Genomic DNA, 12,396 nt, shown 5'->3' with positions numbered 1-12,396 from the left:
CTAGATGCTAAGGCAACAAAATATCAAATATTCAATATATAACTGTCGAAATATACACGTACATACCATATATCACACCGAACATGATACTAGATTAGAACTATGTGACTGCTGCTGAGCTTCTATTTTTCTTATGCATTTACAACAAGAATCAAGTAGTTAGATTTTCCAGAAAGTTCAACTCTCTTTCAAGCACTCAAAAGATGTGAACAATTTCTCTGAAGTGTTCCCACTATTCTCAGCACTGAGAGTTTTAATAAATGAAACATTTTTTAATGTGACTAAATAAGAGCTGTTTGACACTAGAGGTCTTTGAAAATCTGGTCCAGTGGGGGTATCTCAGAATGACAGGAAGTCCAAATAGCATCTTTAATATAATAATTTCTTACATTTGGGGCATAATAGTGTATTATCAAGGCAAGAACTGCAAGATTGATCCCATAAATTCTAAATTTTACTTTTTCAAATTGTGAACAATGTAATTTTAAGAAACCAGATAATTTCAGTGTCTCAGAGATCAAAGTAAATAAATGGTTTCATGAAAGGGCCAGCTGAAAGTATATGGCATACAGTGGCTGACAAAAGATTAAAATGCAATCACATATGAAAAAGCCACAACTTGAAAGAAATCATGCATTCTTGAAGAGATACTTAATACTAATAGATGACATACTTTTACTTGAGTTTGGATCATCTATCCTCATGACTCATTATGTGTTTGAGTACATCAATTATATCATAAATAATTTATATCATTACAATGTTCTGTGGTTTAATGCGTTTAAAACTTTCAGACAGATGAGGGCCTTGCATGTCTCACACACCTCAACAGACCAGGACACTAAGAGTGAAACATAAACTTCTTATTAATAAGTACTAATACTTTTTCATATAAATTAATTCATTCAAAAGATATCAAAGCCTAGTGCAAAGTCAAGTAAGTGCTAGGGTCTCCAATTTACAGACAAGGTATCTGAAGCAGAAAGGTTAACATCTTTGCCCAAACTCAAAGCAAGTCACTGCAATCACTGTGCTTCTCTCCAGATTCTGAGCCAACTTCTGGAACACGGTAGAAAACCTGACAAAAACAGAGCTTGTAGGAAATATTCTCTTAACGTACAGCATGATCACAAACACTGAAAGGCTGGTTGACATTTTCAAAGCTGCAAAGGGAATTTGGATGCCGCCAATTCTCATTAACTTTAATGGGAACTGGGCATCCAAATCTCTTAGGCAGTTTTGCAAATCCCACCACAAATGACCATTTAGGTGGTAAGCATTAAATGGTATTGCTTGCCAGGCACCTTTATTTTAGAAAGCTACATAAAACAACACTCCATTGTTTCCTTCCTTGTAGAATAGTATGTTAGCTAAAAGAAGTTTCTCACTCATAGCTTACATGGAAGCAATTTTTCCTGCCATTTGCAAGGTGCAATTCAACTAGTTTCTTTAGACTATTACTAGGAAAGACAGGACAAAGAAAACACATAGGAAAACAATCAGTGCTGAGAGATAAAAAGTAAATTCACTCTAAGTTGGTGAGTATTTCGGAGCAGACACTTCAGAAATACATGGTCTTTTTATTTCACTTTTAATAGAAATATTTGGCATTATTAGAGTGCTATATTTCTCACCTATTCATCTTTTACTTTCTATATGCCTGTCTTTCTGACTAACACCTTGGCATTCAAACAAGTACTATGCTCAAAAATAAAAAAAAATAAAACCTGTATAAATGACAGAGTGTTCAACCATGAACACATTGTCTTTTATGAATATTATAATCACAGAATCAATAAGCCTACAAAGAAAAAACAGGACACAAAACGTGTTTTGTCATTTCTGACGAAGTTATAAAAACAACAGACATTCAATATGCCAAGTGTTCTTCAATCCTTCATAATCATAGCCTTATTGAAGTGAGGACAAAAAGGGTCTAATTGCATAGGAGCAATCTCAATGTAATAGGTTATACACCCAGGCACTGCTGCACAATACAACAAAAACAACGTTCCCTGTGTATAGCAGAATGTCATCTCTCATTTTCAGGCAATTACCTTCTTTCTTGTCAACAGTTTTAATAACCTCCATCATCTCTAAAAGACTTTTGCTTCAGTTAAATAATTTTCAGCTTTTTAATATGCAAATGTGCTTGTTCATATGCATGGGTGAAGTGGCGCTGCTACTTGAAATGTGTCAGTACATTGTGGAGCACCTGCACCTCGGGGAAGCTTGATTTAATTGACACCTAATACTATTCATTATTCCACTTAGTGAGCAACTCCTATTAGTCACCTGTAGGTTTTCCTATAAGCAGTGCTTTGGCCACCAATGAAAATATGAATATTTCTATAAATAGAATGGCCGTATTTAGTAAAGGGGGTTCACTACTGGTGAGCCTGGAGCATCATCTCATCAGGAATATTTCTTAGGATTCTGCCCCTCACCCCATTCCTCCCCAAAACTTTTTCTGACTATGGTGAAAGTCAAAAGTAATTCCTATTTAAAAAATATTTCATCTGTATTAAGTATTGATACCTTAATTCTATAACTGTTTTAAATTAATATTGTGTGAAGTCTGCAAAAGAGAACAGGGAAAAGGAATCAAGGTGGGTGGTTTTTATTAACGTAGCTTCTGTTTCCTTAAAGTGTGACCTGAGTTGGATGATTCCAATGTCTGTTTTACACAATCTGAATGTAATCACTGGCTGTGCAAAGAAATGCAGAATATGTGTTATTAATTGAATATTCCTGTGATAAATATTTATCATTATAGTTTAGTTTAACCTTATCCAGCTAATAGCCAATTTTGCTCAATTGTGAAGGATGTGCAACAAAGATCTTTAAATTGCCACATGAAATAATTACGTTGAATATGGGATTCTCTGTCTTTACTGATATGAAGGTGATAAATATATGCTATAAATGGATACACTTTAAGACTGTCATTGTTCTTTTATTGCTGTATTACAACTCAGGCACAGTGCACTGTATGTGCTGAGTTGATGATATCGGGGTTGTTTCTTTACCACATGGTCTGTAACCTTATTGTTCAGGCCACATTTCTTTCCAGCATTAATGCATTTGTTACTCCCAGAAGGCTTAAACTACAGATGTTTAACATCCTGCTTATGGACAGATCATCTGGAATATGAACTGAGAAATCTATACGACTTATTAGTATATGTTATGAGTGTAACAGAGATTTAATAGTCTGTTCAAACTAGATTAGTAAAACTGTTTCTTACAAAAATGCTATTTCTTAAAATAGACACATGTAAAAATGAAAAATTAAGACATTCTTTTCACTAAAATATGATTTTTATCAGAAGAATTTGTCAGTAATTAATGCTGTTTACATAATAGTGCATGTAACATTAATTACAGCTTTCAGAATGTTAACTGCAAACCTTTTTTTTCTGTGAGCACAGATTTACCAGTATGGTGGAAATCAGAGCTCTTTTGAGGGTTTTTCTGCAGTGTATTCAAAGTGATCATAAATCAAGTCTAGAATTCAAAGACAGTTAAGGACATAGAGTGTAAAAAAGACTGAGTAATGTTAACCCAAACTCCAATCATTTTTAAAGTAAGTGGGGAGAACACTGGTCAACTAGGCAATTGTTGGTATCCCCCAAAATGTAATCTCCAAGCTGAAGAATGGCAGCTGGCAGAACAGCTGGTGAATAGGATTAATGTCAGAAGAAAGAAATAAAACTCAACATATGTCCAAGCCTGCGGTGCTGGGACTGAGCATGATTGTACCCCGACGGATACCATGTGTACAGCTGGAAAGTGCCACTGTGCCATGCTTCTCTACCCCACAAGGTCATTTCTAAGAAGTATAGCTAATATCTGAACTGAACTTTTCCTTGAGAACTCTGACTGATTAAGAAATGAACAAACAAGCTTCATATTGCAAATATTTTGGGCTATTTTAAGCCACTCTGGGTGTTTTTTCATAACACAATCTCAGCTAAAAAAGCAGATTAGTATTAAAATGGACAGATTGCACTAATGTAAATATAATTTTAAAGCTATTTAAACCTTTTAATCTCATCTCATTCAGATTTCCACATTCAAAGTTCAAATAATACCTAAACCACAAGTTTAATAAAATAAGTAACTTCATTTCATAGTAGTTACATATTTTAGTGAAAATAAATTTTAATTAACAGCATGCATAGCTATAATATGCCTAAGAAATTCAGTAAATGGGGAAAAAAATCTACACTAGCATTAATTCACATTTATATTTTGAAATGTTAGCTCTTAAGGATATTTCAGCTCATGTTTTAGCATGTTCCTATTTTGTTACTGTAGCAGGGCAGTTGTTGGAATTGGTTATACTGAAGAACAGTAAACATACAAAAATTCCTAACTCATGAGAAAGACCCAAGTATTTTTAGAAGGTTGAAAAGAACAAATTCTCTCTAGTCTCCATTTTTCTACTAGTAGCTTGAAACGGATCCTATCAGCTAGATAGCAAAGTTCATACAAGATCAGACTCTACATCACAATTGTGGGCAGTGAGAAAGAGCACAAAGAGTTAACATAACCAGTTTTGTTCTGTGCCTAAAGTCATATTGAACTATGGTAATGTTGGGTGCCTTTTATTTTGGGTAGTGAATATAAAAAAAAAAACAAAAAACCACCAAACAGTCCCAAATCCATGTTACTTCTTAGAATATTGGCTTCATATATGTCCACTTGACCTTAGAAACATCTATTTGATGAAAATGCAAAAATTACTGAAGTGACAAATCACACCCACACCCCAAAACAGACTTGTCTCCTTTTCTCTTCTTTTCTTTTTTGCTTTCCTTTTCTTTCTGTTGTCTTTTTCTGTTCTTTTCTATTTTCTGTTCTTTTTTCTTTTTCTTTCTGGCATCACATCAGGAAACACGCAGTGCAATAATATCCCACACACTCTTACCAGAGGAAAGACACATGAATCTCAAAGGACACAAGCACGCAATGCTACCTTGGTACCTTAAAATGGACTATCCAACCGGTGTTCCATCTGTCAGCTGCAAGACAGCAACAGGTAACCAGAGGTAATATTTTATTACCCATACTAAGTTGACTTCACTAAGGAGGTAACTGTATTGTTTTCCACTTAAAGAAAATAATCAAGAAACGGCAGGCAACCCTAGTGACTTTGTCCACTTAGAAATACATTCTTCTGACTTGTAGAAAGATCTTGGTTCATATTTTAATAATGGAAATGCTGCATAGTAAGTGATGAAGAAGAACTACAAAAAAACAGTACAGATGAGAAACCTGAGCCAGTTGAAACCAGTGAATGCCTATGGCCACAACTATTACTGACTTGGTAAGCAGTGTAATTACAAACAAAATTTCCACTGAAACTTCTAACCTTTTTTATTTATCAGTTGCTTATATAATGCTCACATAATTTTAGATACCATGGTATGTTACAGACAAAACTAAAGGCCACCTATTTTTTAAACAGATTTTTTCCTGGTATAACCCCATTAGTGGCCTAATTTTATATGAGCTACAGCACTATGAACTGATATAGCTTGTATCCAATAATTTTCTAATGTGTGTTCATCCTCTTAACAAAGATACTTCACAATCCGTGTTCCACCACTGATTTAAAATGTCACTATAGCCTATTCTTCACATTTACTTGGAAATACCTACCCATTTCCCATTTATTTGGAAATACCTACCCATTTTTACCAAGTTCTCCTACCCATTTTTCAAAACAAAGTCAATAAGGGAAGTGGAACAGGAATTTTATATAACGATAGTAAAAGTATAACACTTATCATATTCTCATGCTAGTCTGATGACTGACTCCTTCAGTAGGAATAATGCTGTGAAGTTTAAATTTCTCAGCACAGACATATCTGCATTTCTAACAAAGGTAAAACTTCTAAAGAATGATTTTTAGTTTTCCTTGAAGAAGGACTCATACGTTAAGGTCTAAATGTCTAATCAAGATAGCAAATTTTAGATATTTTTCATCATATAAAATTATTCTATTCTATTTTAGGATAGTCTTGATTCTAAGTAAGAATCTCCAGAAGCACTCATTTAATATCATTATGTACTGGCGAAAATGTTTTTGTTTGCACTCACATAAAAGGGAGAGAAAAGCACATTGCTTATTAATATCTACTGAATTGTTTAAGAGGATTTTTAAGATACAAGTTAAAAGAATTTCATAATTTCAATTTCTCCTTTTCATTTAATAGTAGACATTCATTAGGACCCACACACTGTAATAAATTATAATAATTTCAAACAAGAATTAAATTACTAGGTACCTAGTGAAAGAGCCATTTTTTCTTAGGTACCCTGTAATCTAACTGTCAGATTTAAAATCTATTCCCAATCAACTCTTCACAACATTCACATTTATTCATCTATGCTAAATTAATAAAAGGTGTGAATAATACTGACAAAATTGATCATTATTGTTCATGTAGATTTAGAAAATTATAAGGTAATCTAAAATATAAAAGGAATTGAGGGAAACTATTACAGTTCTTATAAATAAATTCATCCTTTGCAATATTTTTTTTAAATCAGAAAAAATCTTCAACTAGAATTTATTTAAATTGACTAGCAAAGCTATTTAATAAATTGCACATTTCAAAATAAGACTATTCTTTTATTTCAAGAACTATTAAAAGTTGATGATGACTCTAATGCAACATGAGAGTTCACCCAAAATCTTCAGAAGTAATGAAACACCAAAAATTCTACCCAACGTCAGACTGAATACAAATTTTTTGTAGGCTGAGCCCAGAATACGCTAAGCACCTTCCATGAGGTCCTGAGTAAACTCAGGTAACATGGAAGTAAATGGGAATTGAGGTCATTCAGAATCTCTTGGAACCCAGATCTCACTGGTACGGCAACTCTGAAAATCAAGGTGAGCATCCCTCTCTTTTTATCTGTGTAAACAGATATAAAAGGGGAAGGTATTCTCCCAAGGAAATAAAGGTATTACACAATCATCTTTCCTTATATACAGACCTATCAGCAACCAGCAGTAACCACTGGATATTATTACAGCTCTACACAAAACCAAAGACAATGTCTATATTAGACTATCCTGTCCTCTGCACATTTGCAGTAATTCCTACCATCTAACCTCACTGACCCTCTCCCCCCCTAACAGGGATCCCTGCAGATAAAGTAAAGCATGTCAACATCTGTTCCCATTCACACCGATTTTAATTTACAAAAAGAGCTCTGCTATTTTCAGAACAGGCTCCAGAGCACAATGACAGATTTAAGGCCTTTAATGGGGTTGCATTTTGAGTGTGTCAGCGTTTCATACTCACCAGGACTTGATTCTAAGGAGCTGCACCAAAGGAAGCTGTGGGGGGTTATGAAGCCACAGCAAGGGTGTTCTCACTACCACACTATTTACCTATAAACGGGAAACTTTCAATGTCCTTAACAAACCTCTGTGTTTGCTGCTTTCTGGTCAAATCAGAGATCCAGAGTGCTGGTGATTCAATTCCTTCTTTTCCCATTTTCATTCTGTGCATTCCTTCTACCATCACACACCTTTCTGAAACTCAGAATGTGTTACTGGGGGTATGTTTTCCAAACCACTTTCTCACAGCATAGCTCTGTTCTTTCTGACTTTCGAACCCACTGATATTTGTGAAAACAAAGCTAAGCCAAAGCTCCGTGTGTTTTCTGGGGGTTTTGGGTGTCAGGTTTTTTTTTTAAACACAGTCTTTGGTCTCTCCTATTCTGTCCTGTTACAAATTTCACAATAACTAACCATCATTTTTCTAAAGTTCTTCTAACTGCAATTTATTTATAGATTACCCTTGCAAATCTAAAGAACTTATTAATCTTACTAGAAAGTTGCAGAGCGCGCAGGCTGTGAAGATCACAGTTGTACAAAGACAATTCACAGAGTTTCAGGGAATTCATAGTGACTCAAAATAAATTTTTCCATCTCCTCAAGAGGGTTTAGTTGGGTTTTTTTTAAGATATACAATATGAAGAACAACTTGGAGAAACAATGCATGAGTTGTGTTGTAATCACATAACAGCTAAGACATGAGCAGCTGAGCAGAAGGAAGATGGGCAGTGGAATGCCATACAGTAATCAGCACTGTTGACTAATCAGAATTTGAGACACTAGAAGGTAATAAGGGTATTATAAAGCATGGCTTATTGAAGGAGCAGCTGTTTATGTGTAGCCCACTGTTTAAATGAGTTCCACTAGATTGCCATGGTATGTTTTGGTACAAAAGTTTTTCTCAAAAAAAAAAAAAAAAAAAAAAGAAAAAGAAGATATATCAGGAAGAACAAGCACGAGGGAGCAAATATCTGGGTATCATGACTGCAAGTACCTTAATAGAAGAAGTTATCTAGGTACTGGGGACCTCTAAAAAAATGACATAAATTCAGTGGCCCTGCAAGTTACAAAAGAATATTAATTTCTTAGGCAAAGCCTAAATGTCATCTTTGTTAGCCTCCACCACTGAGTGTTGTTGCCATGGGCACAAGAGCTGAGGTGGTTATGAAGGGTAATAGACAAAGAGGAAAAAAACCAAAGGTAAGTATAACTAAAAACAACTGCAGACCATTTTAAGAAATTTATATTTGCAATGGCAGCCAATAAACACAATAAATAAATTCAACCTAATTTACAAAACAAGCCAATCTTAATATCCCTCCACATAAACATAATAATAAAATAGTGCTATGATCTCAACTAGGAAAATCTAATTAAATAATGGGAAAAGACAAAAAAATAGAAACAATATTCAGAATCGCACCAGTGAAAGCCACAACTCACTGCAATTCTCAGACAATAATCACATTGTTGAAATCTATGTGCCATAGGGTTGTTCAACAGTTTTTTGTTTTCAGAAACCAACTTACAGTTTTGGTTTTAAAAATATCTTCGAACTGTTGGGAGCAGGAAGGAAACTGCCTAATAATAGTGGAAATTTTTCATAATCCATTATTTAAAATATTTTACTTTGGACAGCAAGGACTTGGTAATATTTAAAAGCAGTCAGCAAGCAGTGGAAACTCTGGTATCTTTTGTAACAGTTCACATGTCAAACTGGCAAAGTGCCCACAGTGTACGGCAGAAAAATCTATTTAATGTCTGCCCCACAAGGCGACATGAGGCTTGATTGGCAGAAAGCAGAGAGTGGCTTTTGATCATGTGTCCTAACAAGCAGTTCCAGCTCCTGTCTCTTCGGCTGAACAGCTCCACATTACCTATTCAAACAGAAGTGACAGGCCACTGCACTACTCTTTGGCTCTAGTCTCACGCAGTGGGAGCTATGCTGGAGACAGGGCCACTGATTAAATATATCACTTTTTCAAGACAAGCAGGTTGTCTGAATCAAAGTTGGACAGAATAGACTCAACATTATTAAAAGAGGATATAAAACTGGAGTTGAGTGATGTTAGGCCAGTTTGTACAGCCTCAGGGATTCACAGACTGACAAGGGGAATAAGGAACAGCAGAACTCATAAAGCAGGGTCAGAAATTAGCTGTGACACCTTGGCCATTTTCCCATCACTTCAGGGCCACTGTATTTCAAATCCTGTAGTCTCTTTTTGGCCTTTTTTTAAATGATTTTGTGCACAGGGAGGGGGAGGGGGGACATAAACATCATTAACTGCTGGAAGTTGCAAATTGCAGTTTTACAATAAAAGACAAAATATTAGCCACATTTTGCCAACTAATATACAGTGTTTCCTAATTAGATTGGGGTTTTTTCCTTGTATTCTCATCAGCCAAATTATTGTCATCAAATAATTTGTTGATACAGCACTAGCTACTCTTGCTCTAAGGAATAACTGAAAGCTGGGGAAGATGACTGAATAGAGATGGTTATTACATTGCCTTGTTAGTTCATTAACAAATTAGTTTGATTTTTGAGGTCGTATGTCTGGCCACTGTTTGTTGTGTTATCTGATACACAGACACAGAAAGGCAACAGACATGATATGTTGGCTAGTCATTATACAGCAGAAACAACAGATACAGTGAAACTTGGAGGAATCAATGCTCCAACTAAATTTTTAATTATGAGTATAACTGCAGATATAACCAAACCTATTAATAAAGCTGCAGCAACTGCATTTCAACAGCTAAAAACACAAACAGTCCGCAGAGGAAACAGAAACTTGAAGGAAGCTTATTTTACTTAGTGATACATATGCATGCCAGATCTACAAAATTACTTCTGAGGTATTCAAAGTTCTGTAAAAAAAATGTTAAAATTATGATACAAAATCTAGATGGATTTTTTCAGAACTACTCCTGCAGCAATTCCGCTGAAATTAATAGAGTCACCTCAGGAATAAACTTGGTTCAATATTTATTTTTCACTACAGCAAGTTCTTCTGACATTTTAACAAACCTCTGCCCAATGTGTTAGTTTTTGTTTCACTGTAAATATTTAAAAGTAATCTGCTTGTTACATATTTAAGATACGATAAGGACTGCTAAGACCTGCACTGAGAACCAGAGCTGTTTTAAACATTGAAAATGCAGATAAATTTGAAGGTAGAGTAGAAAGAGCTGAATCCTGTCCTTGTGCATATCCCCTAACACATACAGCATGGCATAAATGCAAACAGGATCCAGTCTTAGGGTGGTGTTAGGCTACCAAGAAATTCACTACAGAGCTCTCAATGGTTTTGGTGCCACTGCAGGCTCTCTAGACTGTGTTCAGAGTTCCTCCAGATGTGTGAAAGAGCCTGCTTGCTTCAACATTTTCAAACAAAGACAGAAAAGTATTCAAGATGGGGATTTTTAGGTTCAGTGAGGATCATGATTCACCATAGAAGGTGATGTCACATCAAGTTCTTGAAGAAATGTGAGCAGACAGCAGTGCATTATAGCTTCATGTCAAAAATATGGCAAATGATTATGTAAAGCATTAAGTAAAACAGTTAACAAAAAGGAAGATGAAAATAAACAGGCATTCATACATAGGGCACTGTGCCCAGGAACTCTGGGCACCTATGTAAGTAAAACTAAAAATATATTATGATTAATAAAAGAAAATAGCTATTAGATACATTCCAAAATGCTAGGCTGTAGAACAAGACATTTTGGCACGGCTTTACTGATTGGCAGCCCATGTTAAAGACCGACCCAAGACTGCAGCAGAATGGGTGCTGCTAGTCAGGACAGAGCAATGCTAACAGGAGCTATCTGCAGATGTTTACACAGTACTTGCCCTCATGACTACGTTTAACAAGGGCTACCGCACTCTTTTTTCATTAATATCACAATCTGAACTCTACCCCACTTCTTTATGTTAGTAAAGTAATACAGAATAGGGAGAATTTTGACACATTAACAACTGTTAACTCTTCCTTCATTTTAGAGATTCAACATGCCAATGAGAAAATAAGGAAGAAGCCTGGCTACAAATGGGAATTAGAAGGATTCATCATAACGTGCTTATGAAGCACAGAAACATGTAGTTCAGAACACTGAATTATGTTTTGTTCCTGGTTTTCACTTTGTGCTCATCAGCTATGCACCGGGAAGTGAAAGCACACTCATAGGGCTAAAACTGAAATTATACCCATGAATAGGACTCAGATAGGGCTTAAGCATACTACCAATTAAGTTCATGATCAAGCCCTTCGTGGCTTTAAACGTACCAGATCAGTCTTACAGTGCAGAACAACAGGCCTTAAAGTAAACCATATTTGAAACCACATATGAGGTGCTGTGTGCAGTTCTGGGCTCCCCAGTACAAGAAAGACATGGGCATACTGGAGACAGTCCAGCAATGGACCACAAGACAACCAACTGATTGGAGCATGTCTCCTATGAAGGGGGCTCAGAGAGCCATGAGTGTTTAGCCCAGAAGAGAACACACTCCAGATAATATATAAATATCTGATGGCAGAAGTAAAGAAAACAGATTCACACTCTTCTCGGTGGTGTCCAGTGACAGGCCCAGAGGCAAAGGGCACAAATGGAAATACAGGAAATCCCCTTGAAACATAAGAAAAACCTTTCTTATTGTAAGGATGACCGAACACTGAACAGGTTGTGGAGTTTCCATCCTTGAAGATACTCAAAAACTGATATGGGACACAGCCCTGAGCAACCTGTTCTAGGCAATCCTGCTCTGAGCAGGGGTGTTGGGCCAGACGATCACAAGCAGTGCCTTCCCACCTCAGCCGCTGTGATTCTCCAGCTCTATGAAACCGACAGCAAACTGAATGCAGGAGAACGTGGATAGATTGTCACTGAAATAATCACAGTAAGGCTCTTTCACAAATTGGCTGATATACTTGAAAGAAGAAAGCTGCTTTTAATGATGACATCCTAAATTTTATGATGCTGAACTGAGCAGTTCTTTGTAAAAAGGATAATTTCAAAATCCAATTTCCTCACAT

The 12,396-nt window shown here is 35.8% G+C and overlaps 1 protein-coding gene across 14 annotated transcripts in view; it reads right to left on the bottom strand.

The window, feature by feature from the left end:
- The window catches only part of SOX6 (SRY-box transcription factor 6), a 379,848-nt gene that overhangs the window by 195,762 nt on the left and 171,690 nt on the right, over positions 1–12,396 (bottom strand). The gene's annotated exons all lie outside the window — the stretch shown is intronic.

This window comes from Phalacrocorax aristotelis, chromosome 5 (genome assembly GCF_949628215.1).
Source record: "Phalacrocorax aristotelis chromosome 5, bGulAri2.1, whole genome shotgun sequence".
Classification (NCBI taxonomy): Eukaryota; Metazoa; Chordata; class Aves; order Suliformes; family Phalacrocoracidae; genus Phalacrocorax; species Phalacrocorax aristotelis.
The sequence above is the reverse complement of the archived record's forward strand: the minus strand, read 5'-3'. Positions and strand labels throughout refer to the sequence as shown.